This window comes from Pelophylax lessonae, assembly GCF_965119305.1.
Source record: "Pelophylax lessonae genome assembly, chromosome: 5".
Classification (NCBI taxonomy): Eukaryota; Metazoa; Chordata; class Amphibia; order Anura; family Ranidae; genus Pelophylax; species Pelophylax lessonae.
In genome coordinates this window covers 96139644-96157537 of record NC_138772.1, presented here as the reverse complement: position 1 = coordinate 96157537, position 17894 = coordinate 96139644, and positions in this window count along the sequence as shown.

The window sequence follows — 17894 nt, the reverse complement described above, 5'->3', positions numbered from 1 at the left end:
GTACATTAAAACTGTAACTCATAGGAGCCGTGGGGTTTATCAGGAATAAGATGCAGGAAGTATACAGGCATTCTGGATGATAATCTGGAAAACACATCATGTAAGCTGAAAATGCAATTTAGGCACCATTCAAACTTGTGTGACTTGTCATGCGACTTTGGACCCCAAAGTCGCATGACAAGTCGCACTCTATGTTTCCCAATGAGTACTGGTCATATCTGTGTGACCTAAAGTCACAGAAACTTTAAAGTAGTTCCTGCACTGCTTTGGTTCTATTTTTACACGAGTTGATGGCCAAAGACTTTAATGTAAACCCACATAAGTCTCATGAAAGTCGCATCTGTATCATTTACTTGCGATTTGTGAAAATAATGCCAGCAATAAATAATACATTTAAAAAATGGCCCCTTAGGTCTGGTATTGATTTTAAGGGGAACCCCATGCCAAAAAAACAAAACAAAATAAAAACATATGGGGTCCCTTCCAAAATCCTTACCAGACCCTTTTCTGAGCATGCAGACCGGCAAGTCAGGACAGACGGGGGGATGATCGAGCGCCCCCCTTCCTGAACCATACCAGGCCACATACCTTTAACATACTACCATGTTGATGGAAACAAGGGTCTCTTCCCCACAACCCTGGCCAGTGGTTGTGAGGGTCTGTGGGCAGAGGGCTTATCTCAATCTGGAAGCCCCCTTTAACCACTTTAAGACCGGAAGAATTTGCCCCCTTAATGACCAGGCCCTATTTTGCTATTCGGCACTGCTTTAATTTAGCGGACAATTGCGCGGTCGTGCGACAATGTACCCAAATAAAAATCATGTCCTTTTTTTCCCCACAAATATTTGTGGTATTTGATCACCTGTGCGATTTTTATTTTTTGCGCTATAAACAAAAAAAGAGCGACAATTTTGAAAAATAAAAACAATATTTTTCACATTCTGCTATATGACATTCTCAAAAAAAAAATTTAAAAATCAAAATTTTTTAACATTTTAGACCAATTTGTTTTCTGCTACATATTTTTGGTAAAAAAAAAAATCACAATTAAGCGTATTTTGATTGATTTGCGCAAAAGTTATCGAGTCTACAAACTAGGGAAAGATTTATGTCATTTTTATTGTTTTTTTTTTTTTACTAGTAATGGCGGCGATCTGCGATTTTTTTGCGGGACTGCGACATTGCGGCGGACAGATCGGACCCCTAACTGACATTTTTTACACTTTTGGGGGTACCAGTGACATTACTATAGTAATCAGTGCTAAAAATATGTACTGTTATTGTAATAATGACTCTGGCAGGGAAGGGGTTAACAGTATAGGTGATCAAGGGGTTAAATGTGACCCTAGGGGAGTGATTCTAACTGTGGGGAGGTGTTGCTTCTGAGATGACCATGCTGACATGTGATCCTATATAATAGGATCACATGAGCTCTGTGATCGTTTCAGGGAGAAGGACGGTCGGCTGTGTTTATCACAGCTGACCGTCCTTCTCTCTCAGCGGAGAGCGATCGCGGGTGTCAGACAGCAATCGGAGCCGCCTGACCAATGCATTGGCTTTCCCGCTGCCGAGTGGAGGCGGGAGCGCACAGCCGGCGCACTCGCCCCCTAGCTTCCCGCATGCGACCGACGTAGACCTATGTTGGTTTGCGCAGGAGAGCCACCCTGCCACAGTAAAAAGGCGGCGGGTGGTCAGAAAGTGGTTAACAAGAGAACTATTACTCATTCACCAAAAATGTGTAATAAGTGAATGAAAACACAACACAAGTTTTTGACAAGTTTTTGACAATTCCTTTATTAAAAAATCAAAAATTTAGTAAAAATGTTCCTGGTGTAGAGCCATCATAAATCACAATGGCAACAGCTCCTAAATAAATAATGGGTGGGGCCACCCAGTGACGTCACCAATCCAGCATTCCCTGGGTTGATGACATCACAAGGAGTGGTGCCACCCGGTTATTTTACTGGGTGGCCCCGTTCCTTAGTTATTTAAGAGCTCTCAGATGGCAGGAGCCTTCGTTGGGACTGGAGGGTTTTTTTTGTCTTTTTTTTTCGGTCAGCGTTTAGCAGCGGGTGGCGTGATTGATGAGGGATCTCCACATTTTTTTAATATTTTATTTTAGTTTATAATAAAGGAATTTTCAAAAACTTGTGTTGTGTTTTTGTTTAATTTTTTTTGGTGAATTAGTAAAGGGGGCTTCCAGATTTCGATAAGCCCCCCGTCCGCAGACCAACCATAACCACCGGCCAGGGTTGTCAGGAAGAGGCCCTTGTCCCCATCAACTAGGGGACAAGGTGCTTTGGGGGGAGGCCTGTGGCCTGGTCTGGTTCAGGAGGGGGGCCGCTTGCTCACCCCCCTTTGCTGACCTGCCCACCTGCATTCTCAGATAGGGGTCTGTTATGGATTTTAGGCATTGCCAGCATTCTTTTGTTTACATTCAGCTGTCAGTGGGGAAACATGCTGACAGCTGATGAGTCATCGTTTGTTAAAGATGAGGCGGCTGGTTTCCCAGCATGCCCTTTAACAACCAGTTGGTCTTCACACACAATTTGATTTGGTCAATACAAAGTTGCAAGGGAAATCGCATGTTTTTTAAATTGCACAAATGTGAATGGACACTTTACTGTAAGCAATTATGCTTAATGTTTTACACCTAAGTGGATTGGATGCACTTACTTGAATGCTGTACTGCATTTTTCTATAGATGAGATGCAACGCTGCTGCTTCTGTGTATACTGTTCCACAACATCATTGCAGTCTTATGGTGATATTTATTGGGCGTTTTAGGAAACAGAAAAACTCGCAGTCTGTCCTATCTGCCACTATAACCTAACTGTATCCATCCCATGTCTAAACAATGTTTACAAACATTGGGGTTGATTTACTAAAGGCAAATAGTTGCTCCAGAGCTCAGTAAATGAGCAGAAGCTCTGCTGACTTCCATCATCCTATCATGTGCTATCAAAAATGCTTTTTTTTTTTAATTTTTCTTGTTCGTGATTGGGTATCCTTTGGAAAGTGAACCTTTACCTTATTTACTAAGTTTTGGAGCAACTGCACTTTGCAAAGTGTACAGTCTATTTTCCTTTATTAAATCAACCTCATTGTGTCTGTTTTTGGCAAGCAGTAAATATTACAGCTGCTGTACTCATACAGCAATACCCAGCTGTCGTTTGACAGCTAGAAATTGCCAGTAAGTGTGAAGAGGGCAGAGGCAGCAGAGCAGAAAGACACAGCATACTACACATGCCTTGTGTACTACATGACTTTTATTTTTTTTGAGCATACGTAGCATGCCCAGTGTCCCCAACCGATTAAACGAATTGTCAGGCTTTAGTCCACAAATCTCTGTAAATACCACCAGGGCAGGGTGCCTTCTATTGCACGGGTGGAAGCTAGTGGATGGTGAGGACCTTTCTGTATTACAGCTTCTAGGAAATTCATTTGAGTTGTAAAACTATAATCATCTTAAAGATTCCTTGTCGTAAGAAAACCCTTATTGCCCATTTTGAGAGAAATAAGATAGATACTATTAAATAAAATGATTAAATCACTGTTTGCATTTGTAGGAACACAGGAAGTGTGGATAACAGTACTTACACAACCACATAATATGGTTCTTTGTCATCATTGAGTACATATATATATATATATGACACTCTTATACATATAGGTTTAAATATCATTGGAATTTTGTTTAAAAATTGGTGAATTTTTAACATGTTTTATGAGTTCTTGTTTTATATCAACACTTTACCTGATAGTGATTGCGCTTAGGTTTTTTTTTTTATATATAAGATGGATATTAGAGTTGGGCCAAACACACCCTGGTTCGGTTTGCGTCAGAACTCTTAAACATCGTAAGAGTTTGGATCCGAACCGCGAACCCTATTAAAGTCTATGGGACCCAAACTTGAAAAATCAAAAGTGCCCATTTTGAAGGCTTAAATGCAAGTTATTGGCCATTAAACGGGTATGGGGGCCTGAGTATTGCCCAGGGAGACATGTATAAATATATATATATATATATATATATATATATATATTTTTTTTTTTTAAAGATCATTTTTAAAGGAGCAGTGCTTAAATAGTGCTTAAAATAAAACAATAAAAATGAAAAATTATTTTAAATATAGTGCCTGGGGGGTCTGCTTAGTCAGCCTGCAACATGGTGCATGTGTACCGTGTATAGAACCTGCTGAAGAAAAACTGACATTTCTAAAGAAAAAAAAAAAAAAATGACATTTAAATTTAAATACAATACTTTTGCCGGAAATACAATATCATTGCTGGCAATACAAAATGTTTAAATAAACTGTGTTGGGGTCCCCCCCAAATCCATACCAGGCCCTTTGGGTCTGGTATTGATTTTAAGGGGAACCCCAACTTGCCATTACATGGTAGAGAGTGACTAGGTGTCCCGGGAGCCGCACATGAGTCAAGACCTGCTGTGTGATAGTGAATGGCAGTCTCAGCCTGGACCCCCGCCAGGCCATGTCCCCAATGCGTTTCACCCCGCCCACGGGAGCTTACTCATGGGATGATCCCTGGTGAGGGTCCAGGCTGATACTACCATTCACTATCATACAGCAGGTAATGACTTGATGTGCAGCTCCCGGGACACCTAGTCACTCTCTACCATTGCCTGGAGCATAGAAGAGCTCTCTTACCGGTCAGCACTCACAGCAATCGGCACAAGATATTCCCATACAGCCTGAGCTGCTCACAAACATATACTTGGTTCGCAAGATGCCATCAAATATTACAAATAATACACAAAATTTGATGTTTGTAAAAAGCCACATCATAGTATTCATAAATTCCTGTAGAATTTCGATCAATAAAGTCCTTTGACTATATCCACAAGGAAAAGGTTTACAGAACAAAGTGTTTGGATGCTGTACCCGGGAAAAATTAAATATATATGAAAAGAAATCCAACATGCAACTCATTTAACAAAATTGCATGTAACAGAAATCAGTAGCGCAGTCTGACATTCCCAAACTAGGTGTAAATTTGTGAATAATAGTCCATCTATATAGTCATCAGACAGTGTAAGTAGTTTGAATTGGGAGAGATAGTGGCACCTTGATGTTTGGTAGAAAACACCTTGCACTCCACCACCAATGTGCGTTCCCACTCCCGTTGCAATGGCCACTCACTGGAACAAATTGCCTTCCCCTCCTTCAGATCAGACCCTCTCCACACTGGTATCACGATCGCTCGGACTATCGTGATACCTGCGTGGAGAGGGTACGATCCGAAGGAAATGCTCAGCACAGCCATATATGCATTTTAAACAATGGAGCATGCGAGTGTAATGACTGTGTTTTAATAAATGTTATGATGGTTAAACGTTATTACACTAGTGCAGGTGTATTCCTTTTTCCACATACCCTCACTGTATTGTGCTGTGGAGGAGAAGGTACAATGAGGAATGTGTATCAATAGTCCAGGTGATTGGGACATATTAACCTAATGCGATTTTGCCTTTTCCATGAGAGTGGAAGGCAATTTATTCCGGTGAGTGGCCATTGCAACGGGAGTGGGAACACACATTGGTGGAGTGTGAGGTGTTTCCTACCAAACATTGGGGTTCCACTGTCTCTCCCAAATCAGGCTATTTACACTGTCTGATGACTATATAGATGGACTATTAGTCACAAATTTACACCTAGTTTATGAATGTCAGATTGCACTACTGATTTCTGTTACATGTATGTAGCACTGCCCCCATGGGAGCTGCTTAAAGTGGATTCCTCTGGGCTACCCATAGCAACAGATAATTGAACTTGTAGCTTTAAGTCCACGGCTCAGTCAATAAACAGTCCAGGGGATTTGGGTTTTTGTATTTATTTTGGAACTGGGATGGGAGAAGGGATGAGTGGGATACTCCAACTGACAACTATGCACAGCTTGAGGACATTTATCTGAGGTGTGTGCGGCAAGGCTGCTGCTTCACTTTGCCACTGAGGTGAAGGTTTTATATGATGAACAGTACTTTATGTTTCTCTTCAGGGTCTATCTTGGCACCCCCTTTCTGACCCACCGTGTGTGCTGGCCTTTGTCCACTGACTTTCCCTGGAGTGGTTCCCCTTCCTGGGCAGACCCCTGGTGAGTTCCCTGGTACTCACTGATACTGCTTTCCGCAGCAATCTCTGCCACTGCTCCACCGTCAGCTTCCACAGGACTCAGCCCCACACGTCTGGTCCACTAGGCCGACTGCTTGTGACCACTTCCTTTCTGACAGGAGGAGAGACAACCGTCACCCTCCTCCTGGGACACTGCTTCCCGCCAAAGACCCCTGTCACATGTGCCCTAGGCTTTTATGAACAACCCCAGGATGCACTGCGGTTGTGCCTTCCCATTGGGACTGTCACAAAAGCCTGTGTGTCACTGGCTGGGTTTCCTCCACTGTCCAACAGGCTCCCCTATTGGATACAGTGGGGACACTCCCTCAGACCAAGTGAATGACACTTGGACACATGTAACAGGCAAGACTAGAAATCCTGCTCCCTGATAAGCAGAAGAGCACACAAATGCCTTTACCCAGCACCTGACTAGGAGGGTGCTACATGTAATTTTGTTAAATGAGTTGCATGTTGGATTTGTTTTTATATATATATATATATGTTTGACTAAAGTAGCAGCATCTACAATACGTACATTCGTTTATATATTTAGGGATTTAAAGCGGAGTTCCACCCAAAAGTGGAACTTCCGCTTTAGGGAGTCCTGACCCCCCGACATGCCACATTTGGCATGTCATTTTTTGGGGGGGGGAGCGGGTACCTAGTTTTGACAGGTACCCGCTCCCACTTCCGCTCGGAGCGCCGCGGCGCCCTGAGCGGAAGTTCTCCTCTCCCCCTCCCTCCCTGCAATCTTCTGGGACACGTCAGAGGTCCCAGAAGATTGCCGGCCAATCACGGCGCGCAGCGCGACTCGCGCATGCGCAGTGGGTACCCGGCTGTGAAGCCGCAAACTGTAAAAGCCGGGTGCCCACAGCAGTGATGCCGGCGCCGAGGGAGAGGATCGAGGCTTCCGGCGGCCGCATCGCTGGACCATTGGACAGGTGAGTAAATGGCTGGAACTCCGCTTTAAGCGCGGGGGATTATTGTGTATAAAAATTTGATATAGTTATGATTGCAATCACTAGTAAAATGTAAAACGTTATCTTTATTAGCACAAGTATGCACAAGCATATAAAAACAATTACACACATTAAAAATGGTTGCGGACAGAATATTTGGATACTGTTAGAACACCTGGATTCGGCAGGTGCCAATGTAAGTAATCCTGTTTTGTGAGCAGGCTCAAGCTTTGAAGTGTAACATGCAGAAAGGCAAACACTGTGGCTATTACGAGACCTGGCCAACAGAATAAAGAGCAAAGCCATGAATATTTAGGCAGAGCTTCCAAAAAAACAAGGATCAGGATTATATTTAGTTAGAAATGATTTGCTACAGAGATTGAACATGAGATGTACAGCCAAAATGTCAAGGGTTTAAAGTCAGATCTCAGTGGATGATACAATAAACTGTATTCACTAAATGAAGAGAATGAAGGTCATAGAGGACTTTTTAAACAAGATAAGATTTAAGGAACCACAATGTTGCTATTGTTTTAAAATGAATGCAATACCTTAGAAACAAATTGCAGAAAGTTAAAGCATTTGTTACCACAAAATTTATATTTCTTGGTGCACCATGTACTTGTATGAAGTCTCCTGTTCTCTTTGCATTGCTTCCTTTAAGTGAAATCCCTGGTGTTCCTGCCAGTCACCCTGTTTTCCTACTAAAACTGACCACACTAAGCAGGAGAGCACAACATGGTCAGTTCTCTAGCTATGCTGGGAACTCAGTATACTCTCCTTCAATGATCAGACGTGTTCTGACATGCCCCCCCCCCCCACTGCACAGCTATTCACTGGCATTCTTATTGTGCTGCTGCTTCCCCCCCCCCCCCTAGCTCTTATGCAGATAAGAACAGAGGGAATATGTTTATTTATAGAAAAGGTAAAAAAGGTATTTATAATATATTTTTAGATCTTTACAAAAATGCATTTCATTTCTATTTTAAACTAAATGGGTTGTTTTACAAGGTGATCATTTACAATCACTTTAAAGAGGACATGTACTGCAGAAACGATACCCGAAGAATTTGCATTGCATGTCCCCAGATACAGTAAGCAGCACCAAATCTCACCAGAGACTTCCAATCAGTGACAGAGGCGTCTTACATGATCTCACAGCAATACAGCTATTAGGCTACAGGACAGGAGTGCCTAGGCGCAGTCATATGTCAGAACGTAACTGCTTTTTTAAATTTTTTAATGGCAATGTTAGATTTTTCAGGGTACTATTTAGGCAAAAATTCTCCACATACGAGGGATGCCATTGTTGAACTCCTGTTGTTGAAAATGTTAGTTGCCTATCTTAGGCCCTTGTTAGTTTCAGAGGTGCACACTAGTGATCATCCGATATCGTTTTTTCGTTGCCGACACCGATATTTTGGCCAATGCATATCGGTATCGGCTGATAGTGGCAGATATTTTTGTACATTTAAAAAAATTATTATTTTTCTTTTTGACAGTTACTTTGGATAGGGATCTGGGGGTCTAAAAGACCCCCCAAACCCCTCCTCTCCTCTGCAATTAAAAGCATTCAAAATGCCAAGTTTGACTGTTTTTTAAATCTGGTGCCAGACAGTACCCGGAAGTGATGTCACTCATGACATCACTTCCAGGTTTTTGCATGGAGACCCGATCAGAGCCAGATGCAGCTTTGATTGGGTCTTCGGTGGCCATGTAGGCTGGTTGCCCGGGTGAGCTGCGGAAGGCGGCGGGAGGGGGGGAACGTCCCCTCCCACTTCTTGTAATGACATCCGAGTGGCTTTTCAGCCACATCGGTTGTCACTACAAGACAGCCGACCGTCGGCTATGGACGCCGGTACCGGGGTGATGCCTCTAGCTGCAGGCACTTGCTGTATAGTAACATATTACTCCCTAAATACAGGTGTAACATGTAAGATGTTTCTAAAGGTGAACTTATCCTTTGAGTATTATATTATCAGATGCAAGTTCATCAATATATACACAGTAGCTCTAAAAATAACAGTAGATACCTAATATACACTATATTGTCAAAAGTATTGGGGCGCCTGCCTTTACACGCACATGAACTTTAATGACACTCTTAGTCCGTAGGGTTCATTATTGGGTTGGCCCACCCTTTGCAGCTATAACAGCTTCATCTTTTCTGGGAAGGCTGTCCACAAGGTTTAGGATTTTGTCTATGGAAATGTTTGACCATTCTTCCAGAAGCGCATTTGTGACGTCAGACACTGATGTTGGACGAGAAGCCCTTGCTCGCAGTCTCTGCTCTAATTCATCCCAAAGGTGTTCTATCTGGTTGAGGTCAGGATTCTGTGCACTGGTCCAAATAATGTGGTGGAGAATGTTTATGATGTGGGGTCATTTTTAAATGGTTGGGCTTGGCCCCTTACTTCCAGTGAAGGGAACTCTTAAGGCGTTAGCATACCAAGACATTTTGGACAATTTCATGCTCCCAACTTTGTGGGAACAGTTTTGGGATGGCCTCTTCCTGTTCCAACATGGCCGCGTACCAGTGGTCCCCATAGCAAGCAGCTTGCTATGGGGGTACCCAGGCAGGCTCGCTCCTGAGCCACTGCTCTGTGTGTCCATTCACACATGGAGTGCGACTCAGCCCTGCCCTCTCTCTCTTCTCATTGGCTCAATGGCTGTGATTCATCTGCCATTGAGGAGGATAAAACCCAGGAGAGCTGCTGCTCGTGTACACATTACTGGATTGAGATGTAGCTCAGGTAAGTATTAGAGGGGGGAGCTGTACACAGAAGGATTTTCAACTTCATGCATAGAATGCATAAAGGTAAAAAACCTTAAGCCTTTACAACCACTTTAAAGCTGCCTCCACATGCAAAAATAATTAAATATACTCAATAATAACCACAAAGGAAATACATTTATGTTGGGTGACCCAAATACCTTTAAAACCCAATAAGGTTAATACCTTATAAAAGTAGCAGTGACATCATCACTATGCTGTACATAGACTGTCAGAGAACAGAGCTGTGGGAGGGACCCAGCAGGCCCACTCACTATAGGCTGCCTGCAAAAAAACTGCAGGAGGGCAAAACAAGACCAGTTACCCTGCACATGGAGAGAGAAAAGAAATGGCCGATCTTTTTATAACAGGAAGCTCCGCACACAGAGGCAAAATTTCACACTGTATTATTGTACAAATTTGAAAGAAATGCACCAGGGTTGCCAACCGTCAGGAAATTTACAAACAGTTTGTAAAACTCAGTGTTTCTTACAACTGTCTGTAAATATCAGGGGGTGATAATTTGTCATGCTGTGTTGACTTTTTAAGTGTAAACCAGACAAATGACTTGTTATGGGTATTGTTCGTTTTTCCATATTAAGCTTATATTGTTTAAATATCGAATGTCTTCATTTTTATTAGAAGCTCTTTCATTTTTCAGGTTGTCAATAAAAATGTGCTTTTCCAGGAGTGTGTCCTGGCTGCCGAGCAGTATGGCTGCATAACCCTCCACTGCTCCACTTCATAGGGAGTTTCTAGCAGGTCACATCATCCCAGCCTGCCGATTTTCACTTTCACAGAGAGGGGAAGAGCCCTGGACATCAGTGCAGCATGACCTGCAGGAATTCACAGGCATCGGGGTCCGCGTCGGCTCACAGACTTATTCATGAAGCTGCCGTATGGAGCCTGTCAAGATGGCGCCAGGGAGCACAGCCGCTCTCCTCCACTGCTGCCTGCCTCACAAGCCTCCTCTGCAGATCAAGCCTTAGACATGGAGGAGTCCCCACAAGAAGCCTCCATCTCCCCATCTGACAGAGGTAAGAGAGCTGCAGCTTCCTCAGCCTTCTCTCCCACTAAACTGCCCACAGCAAAGAAACAACATTGGGCTTCTATGCCTGCACAAAATTGTGAACAGGAGGGGAATTGTGCTGAATCTCTCTCTGCTTTCCCTGCTACGGATGCCCCAACTAGTGAAGCCATGCTTATATCTATGCTGCTCTCAATTGAGGTCCTCAATTAACATTTTATCCACCAGAATAGACACTCTGGAGGATAGCTCTAATTACGTAGAACACCAAATTTCTGACATGGTAGCAGCCCATAACGAAGTAGTAGACACCCAAGAAATGCAAACTGAAATGATTTGCAAGTTACAGTTGAAAGTGGCTGACCTAGAAGACAGGTCCCGCTGTAACAACATCAAATTTAGAGGGATCCCTGAATCAATCAAGTCACGTGAGCTCATTCCCTACTTGAAACAGCTCTTTCTTAAGCTGATGTCTGACCTCTCACCCAGGGACCTACTCATTGACCGTGCACACAGGATTCCAAAACCAGAGCATCTCCCGGACACAGTCCCCAGAGATGTTCTGGCATGGGTCCATTACTACCACATCAATGACTAGCTCATGAGGGCTGCAAGGAATGCCCGCACTCTGCCCCCCCCCTTACGCAGGAGTAATGCTATATCAGGATCTATCTACAGCTACCGCTCAGAGGAGGAAAGAGCTTGCTCCTATAACTATAAGGTCCTATAAGGTCCTCCAAGATAACAAATTGGTATATAAATGGGGTTTCCCAACCAAGTTATTAGTTAGACACCAGGGTTAACAGGTGGCCCTTACTTTATCAAAAGAGGGTTATAAACAACTCCACAATTAGGGTCTTGTTCCTACCCCATCACCAAATGCTGCCTGCCATAAAACGCCAAATAAAACAGCTCCACCAGGAGAGGTCAATGAACGAAGAAACCAGAGCGCCTCTAACTCCTAAATCGGACTTACAGCCCTGACAGGTGGGCTTATTACCTTGGAAGTAAAGATTCCACTTTACCTCCCTGGAAGCTAGGCCAACCACTTCATTATCCCCACCCCCATTTAAGAAGTGTGCTAAGCACACGCATTGTTGTTTTGTAGCTGTTCATTGCATTATTGTATTACAGTATTATCCACAGATTTTGTATTTCATATTTGTGGTTCTGTAGGTTAAGGTGCTGCTGCATATATCTTTCCTCTCTCCACACAGCTACACAATAGTGCAGTACCCTTCAGGATTTTTTTTTTTTATTTATTGGTCCCTGTAAGTGTCGTCTACACTTGATCCATAGCCAACTCAATATTAACACCATCAATGCGAAGGGTCTGAATAGCGCTCCAGACTCTGGAGGGAAGCATTTTCCCAGAAAACTGACATACTATGCATCCAAGAAATGCATTTTGCAAATATTAAAGCTCCCACATGCCACCACAAACTTTTCCCCCACCAATTCTTTGCGAACGCACCTAACAAGACCAAAGGCGTCATGATTGCTGTCCACACCTAGTAGCATTCCAACTTCACCACACAGAAATTGACTCAATGGGAAGATATCTAATTCTTTCGGCCACCTTCAACAACTGTCTCTTAGTAATAGCTAACAACCATGCCCATAATACAAAACACAAAATGTTTTTCAAATCAGTTATGTCCAAACTGCAACCTTTCCCAAAAGAACAAATTATTTTGTGCAGGGACTTTAATAAAAATTCCTGATATGTCCTTGGACTCGTCTAGCCCTCTCAGGAAACAATGCACTGCCCTTCCTTCCTTGATCCACACTGAAGACTTCTATGACCCCTGCTGATGCTTGCACGGCTCAGAAAGGGACTATACATTCTTCTTGGCAGCCCAAAAGTCCTATTCCCGGATTGACCTTTTTTTGATACACAAATCTATTCTCCAAGCCATACTGCAGGCAACCATAGGGCTTATCACTTGGTCAGATCATGCACCTGCCACCATCACACTTGATTATGGTCCAAGAAACAAATGCAGCTCACTATGCTGTATGAATACAGACGTCCTTTCCAATCCAGAGTACCAGGAACAGATCAAACAGGAAATAGAGACATAATTCCCCCTAACTCTGGCTCAGTCACTAATGATGCTCTCCTTTGTTGGTACCCCACAGGCTAGCTCCGGATGGCACCAGGAGATTTATCAATCTCATCCAATGAGTGGAACTTCATCAGAAGCTTACTTTGTTTCTGTCCCTGGACGCAGAGAAGGCATTCGATAGAGTACACTGGCTCTACCTTACAGCAGTTATGAAGAGGTTTGGGGAACCTTTGCTACGGTCATTATGAGCTTATATTCTTCCCCCTCAGCTAGAGTCCAAACAGGTGGCATCACTTCCTCACCTTTCAATATTACCAATGGTACCAGGCAAGAGTGCCTGCTCTTGCCTCTAATTTTTGCACTAGTGACGGAACTGTTGGCGGAAGCAATTAGGTCCCATCCCCTTATAGCTGGCATCCAAATTAGTCCCATCTCCCAAGGTAGACTTGTATGCGGATGATGTGATAGTTGCCCTCACTAACCCAGTCCAATCCCTTCTGGCCCTCACCGATATCCTTATCCAGTTTGGGCAAATTTCTCTCTACAAAGTTAACTTCTCAAAATCCTGCATGTTAGGAGTCTGTCTAAATACGCACTTGAAACAACAAATATCTGACTTGTACCAATTCCCTTGGGCCCCAGCCTTCTCACAGTAATCCCCTCTGCAAACTTAGTAAAAATCTATTTAGGCAGAGTAACTAAAAAATTACAGGATATATCTCTGCACTTGCGCTCCATAAAAGCATCTTGGGCTGGGAAAATCACTCTGGTCAAAAAGTTTCTCATGCCCCATATCATCTACCTGTTTGGGTCTATTCCCTGCACATTCTTGCAAGACCAACTCTCCAGTCTCAAACGAATACTCAACTCATTTATTTGGAACGGCAAACACCCAAGAGTTCATCACTCAGTCCTACATGCTCCTATGAATGTGGCTGGACTTGGCATTCCAGAGGTTAAACAATTCTATAAAGCATTCTTGCTAGATCAGATTAAGAGATGGTGGGTCCCCCCTCAACAACACCTACTGTATGACTGAAAATCAAAGAAGCTGCAATTGGCTGCTCAACTAAGCAACTACTAGCAGCCCTTTGGCTACATCATACTCCACCACACTTCTATCTTAGTACAATTGCTTCAGGCACTAAAGTCTGGAATTTGGTGGTATGTATATCCCAAGGGAAATATTCAATTTTTGCATTGTTTCCCTTTTAACGCTCTTAACCTATTATGTAGCGACCTCAGGATCGTCACATGGGCTGATGCTGGCCCTAAAAACATAGGCGACTTATTTGAGGATCGGAGACTTTCCTCCTTTTACATGCTACAAAGCAAAGCCAACATCCGCCACAGAGACTTTTACAAATACTTACGTAACATACATGCTCTTAAATCATCTTTATGGTTGACCTCCATCCTTCCTCAAGATCTCCTACAAATCTACGAACACTCATCCCACTCTACTTAGGGGATCTTCAATATCTATAAGATACTAACACCAAACCTCAAACATAAATAGCTCCCAAACATGGAGCATTGGAACATAGTCTTCACTTTACAGCAAAGGTTCAAGAATGGCATAAAGCAGCAAACAATCCCCTAAAATTCTCCAAATGTCTCTCACACTTACAATCAAGCCTAAAAATTTTACATTTTTGGTACTATACGCCAGCGAATCTGTCCTGACTATACCCAATGCTCTCCAACTAATGCTGGAGGAACTGCAGCCTCCCGGGGACTATGGCTCATATATGGTGGTTCTGCTCTTTCTTCATTCTGGAAGGATGTAGATGCCCTAGTTGCATCAATTACTCCACAACTCACTTTGCTAGGAGTGGGGCTAAAGGAATGGTACGCACAGTACCATACTATAATTGCTCACATCCTAATAGCTGTACCGCTTGCCCTTACTCGCAATTAGAAAAATATCCATGCCCCTACCTCCCAGCAACTCATATCCATATTTTATTAACACATGCATAGGGATATATATGCATGGAAAAGCATATGTTACGGTACGGAAGTTTTTGAATTAGTGGGCCTTTTGGCTAAGAGACCCAAGATGTAAATTTAATGCCCCATAGCCCTAAACAGTACACCTATACTCTCTTAATGGCACACCACACTCCTAGCAAAGACCAGTAGAAATGTTATGTTATGCCTATGTAGTCTTATGGTGTGTTTCATCAGTGGTGGCCCCAATATGACTTATCAACCCATTTAAAAAGGTACTACCTGCTCTCTCGATTTTTTTTTTTTTTTTTGTGTGTAATACTGCTTAGGAATTAGGATGGCTCACATCTCCAACGGTTAACCTACCATGGAATTGTGTTTGCCATTTTATGTGAACATTGTTCTCTGCTTTGTGTCCTCCAGTGTCAATGTACTACTTTGACTTCATCCTCCGTAACATTGTAACATTGCTGTATTCAATAAAGAAAATTTAAAAGAAAAAAAAAAACGTGCTCCATTAGTAAATTTCTCTTGCTCTGTCAGTAAAAAATATTGTGGGAGGTTGGCAACCCTGAAATACACAAGCAAATCAAAGTTTAAAAGATACACATGCCTCTTGTGATTACGGTAGCTATCCTGGAGTTCGGCAAAGTATATTTTAAAGTAATTAAAGTGATTGTAAAGTCTCATTTTTTTATAACAAACATGTTATACTTACCTCCTCTGTGCAGTTGGTTTTGCACAGAGCAGTCTGGGTCCTCCTCTTCTCGGGTCCCTCGTTGCTGCTCTTGGCCCCTCCCTACAATTGATTGCCCCCACAGAAATCAGCTTGCTATGGGGGCACTGGAGCCAAGCTGAAGCTCTGTCTGTCTATTCAGACACGAAGCTACCGTTCGGCCCCACCCCCTCTCTCTCCTGATTGGCTCATTGACTTTGGTTGACAGCCGCGGGAGCCAATGGCTCCGGGACTGTATCTCAGCCAATCAGAAGAGAGAGAGTCCCAGGACGGCTGAGGGACTTGTGGACATCGCTGGATAGAGAGGGGGCTCAGGTAAGTATTGGGGGGTTCTGGGGAGGCTGCTACACACAGAAAGCTTTTTTTTCTTAATGCATAGAATGCATTAAGATAAAAAAAAAAAAACTTCCTGACTTTACAACTCCTTTAAGCCTTATCTCTGATGCGCTAAACCAGAACTCTGTTATATTCCTTCTGGTGTGACAATGTATATTACAGATGTTTCTTAGAAGTCAGAACTGCTATAGTAAATACTGGGAATAGTGTGTGTTTCCAGCAGGTTGAGACTAAGCATATCATTGTGACATACTGGTGACAGTAGCATATTACAGCCACATTTGTCATAACTGACCAAAGTCAAATGTAGGTACTTACTCTACTTGCATTTTAAAAAAACAATGATGCAATAATAAATACAAAGCTGCATTCCTTTTACCTTTTTTATGTCTGTCTGTAGTCCAGCTTTTAGGTGGATAAAAAGGTAAAAGGTTTATTTTTTTTTTAACCTTAGTGCATTTTGTGCATCAGGGTAAAAAAAAAAACCTTTTGTGTGTCCCATTCACACTGCAACGGACACTAGACCTGTTACCCTATATCGCAACATGCTATACCGAATCGCATGGCACTGTACAGCAGCGCAGCACATCTTGTTGCTGTACAGCGACATGAATGAAGTGTATTCACCCCTGATGATGTTATTGTTGATGAAACGCCGCATTGGGGGGTTATCGAGGCGTGTGACGTCATCACGCCGGAGGACACAGCGGCCATCTTTTTGGAAGGAAATAACCTACACACGCTGAACCCATCCTGAATTAATGTGAGTGAGTGGATTTATGATTTAATAAAATATGGTTTGATTTACATACTGCACTATGAGCTCTCTTATTTACCTTTGGGGCCACCTTAGAATTCTTTAAGGAGTATGACTCATCATCTTACTATTATGTGTGCCTATTGAATACCGGTGGAGACTCAGGGATAATCTGGATAAGCCAGCGTGCGGGATTGTTGTCTGGTCTAGTCATTTCAGTCTGACGGTAAGAGTCAGTTTGTTTGGTGCTATTGGTGGTGCTGTCACATCTTTCCAATCCAGCCAGACCATCTTTTTAGCATGGACATTTACTGAAATAATCAGCAGGACTATACGTGGACTCTTCTTAGGATATTTATAAATTCTGGCTTTTTAGCAATGCACCCATTCCTTTAAATATTTGTGTATGTTATTATCCTGACATTTGTGCAGCAGCTATTGCTTTTTATGTGTGTTTTATTCACTTTTATGTGAGTCATATATTGATCTAAGCGCAGCTTTTGTTTTTGTTTTTAATGAATGAAGTGTACTTTTGTAAACTTTTAATAAAGTTTGTAAGTAAAAAAAAAATTGCTCACCACACTGCCCCCTACCACAGTCAAGAACAGACAGCTGGCAGAGAGGTAGAGCGCTCCGGCAGCTATCTGTTCTAGTGTGAATTTGGCCTAAGACTGTAGTTCACTTTAAATGGCTACTCAGAGTTTTTGAAGCTTTTTTCATATATTACTGAGCTGTTTTTGTGTTAAAAGCAAACCCTCGTTAGCTTACCCTCGTTAGCTTCATTTTTTTGTTTTTTGTTTATTTACAGATATTAAAACAGACAGTGGCAAAAAGTAACAAAAAAGCAACATAACAGAGTTTTAATTTAAAGCCAGTGCAGATCTGCAATATTGGAAATTGAAATAAGGAAATTTACAATCTGCCCTACAAGTGTTGGTTTTCCAACATCATTTTACATAGTACTTTCCAGCAGTATCTCATTCTTTTGTCTCACTAGTACGCAATCTTGTTTTTGCTTAACAAACACAGATGGCGCTATTGCAGCTGTACGCTCTGCGCCCAATCTCACAGATACTCCCCTCGGGATATCTTCTCTCCCTACATGATCAAAAGCTTCCCTATCTGCTATAATTCTTACCAGTGTGCTAATGTC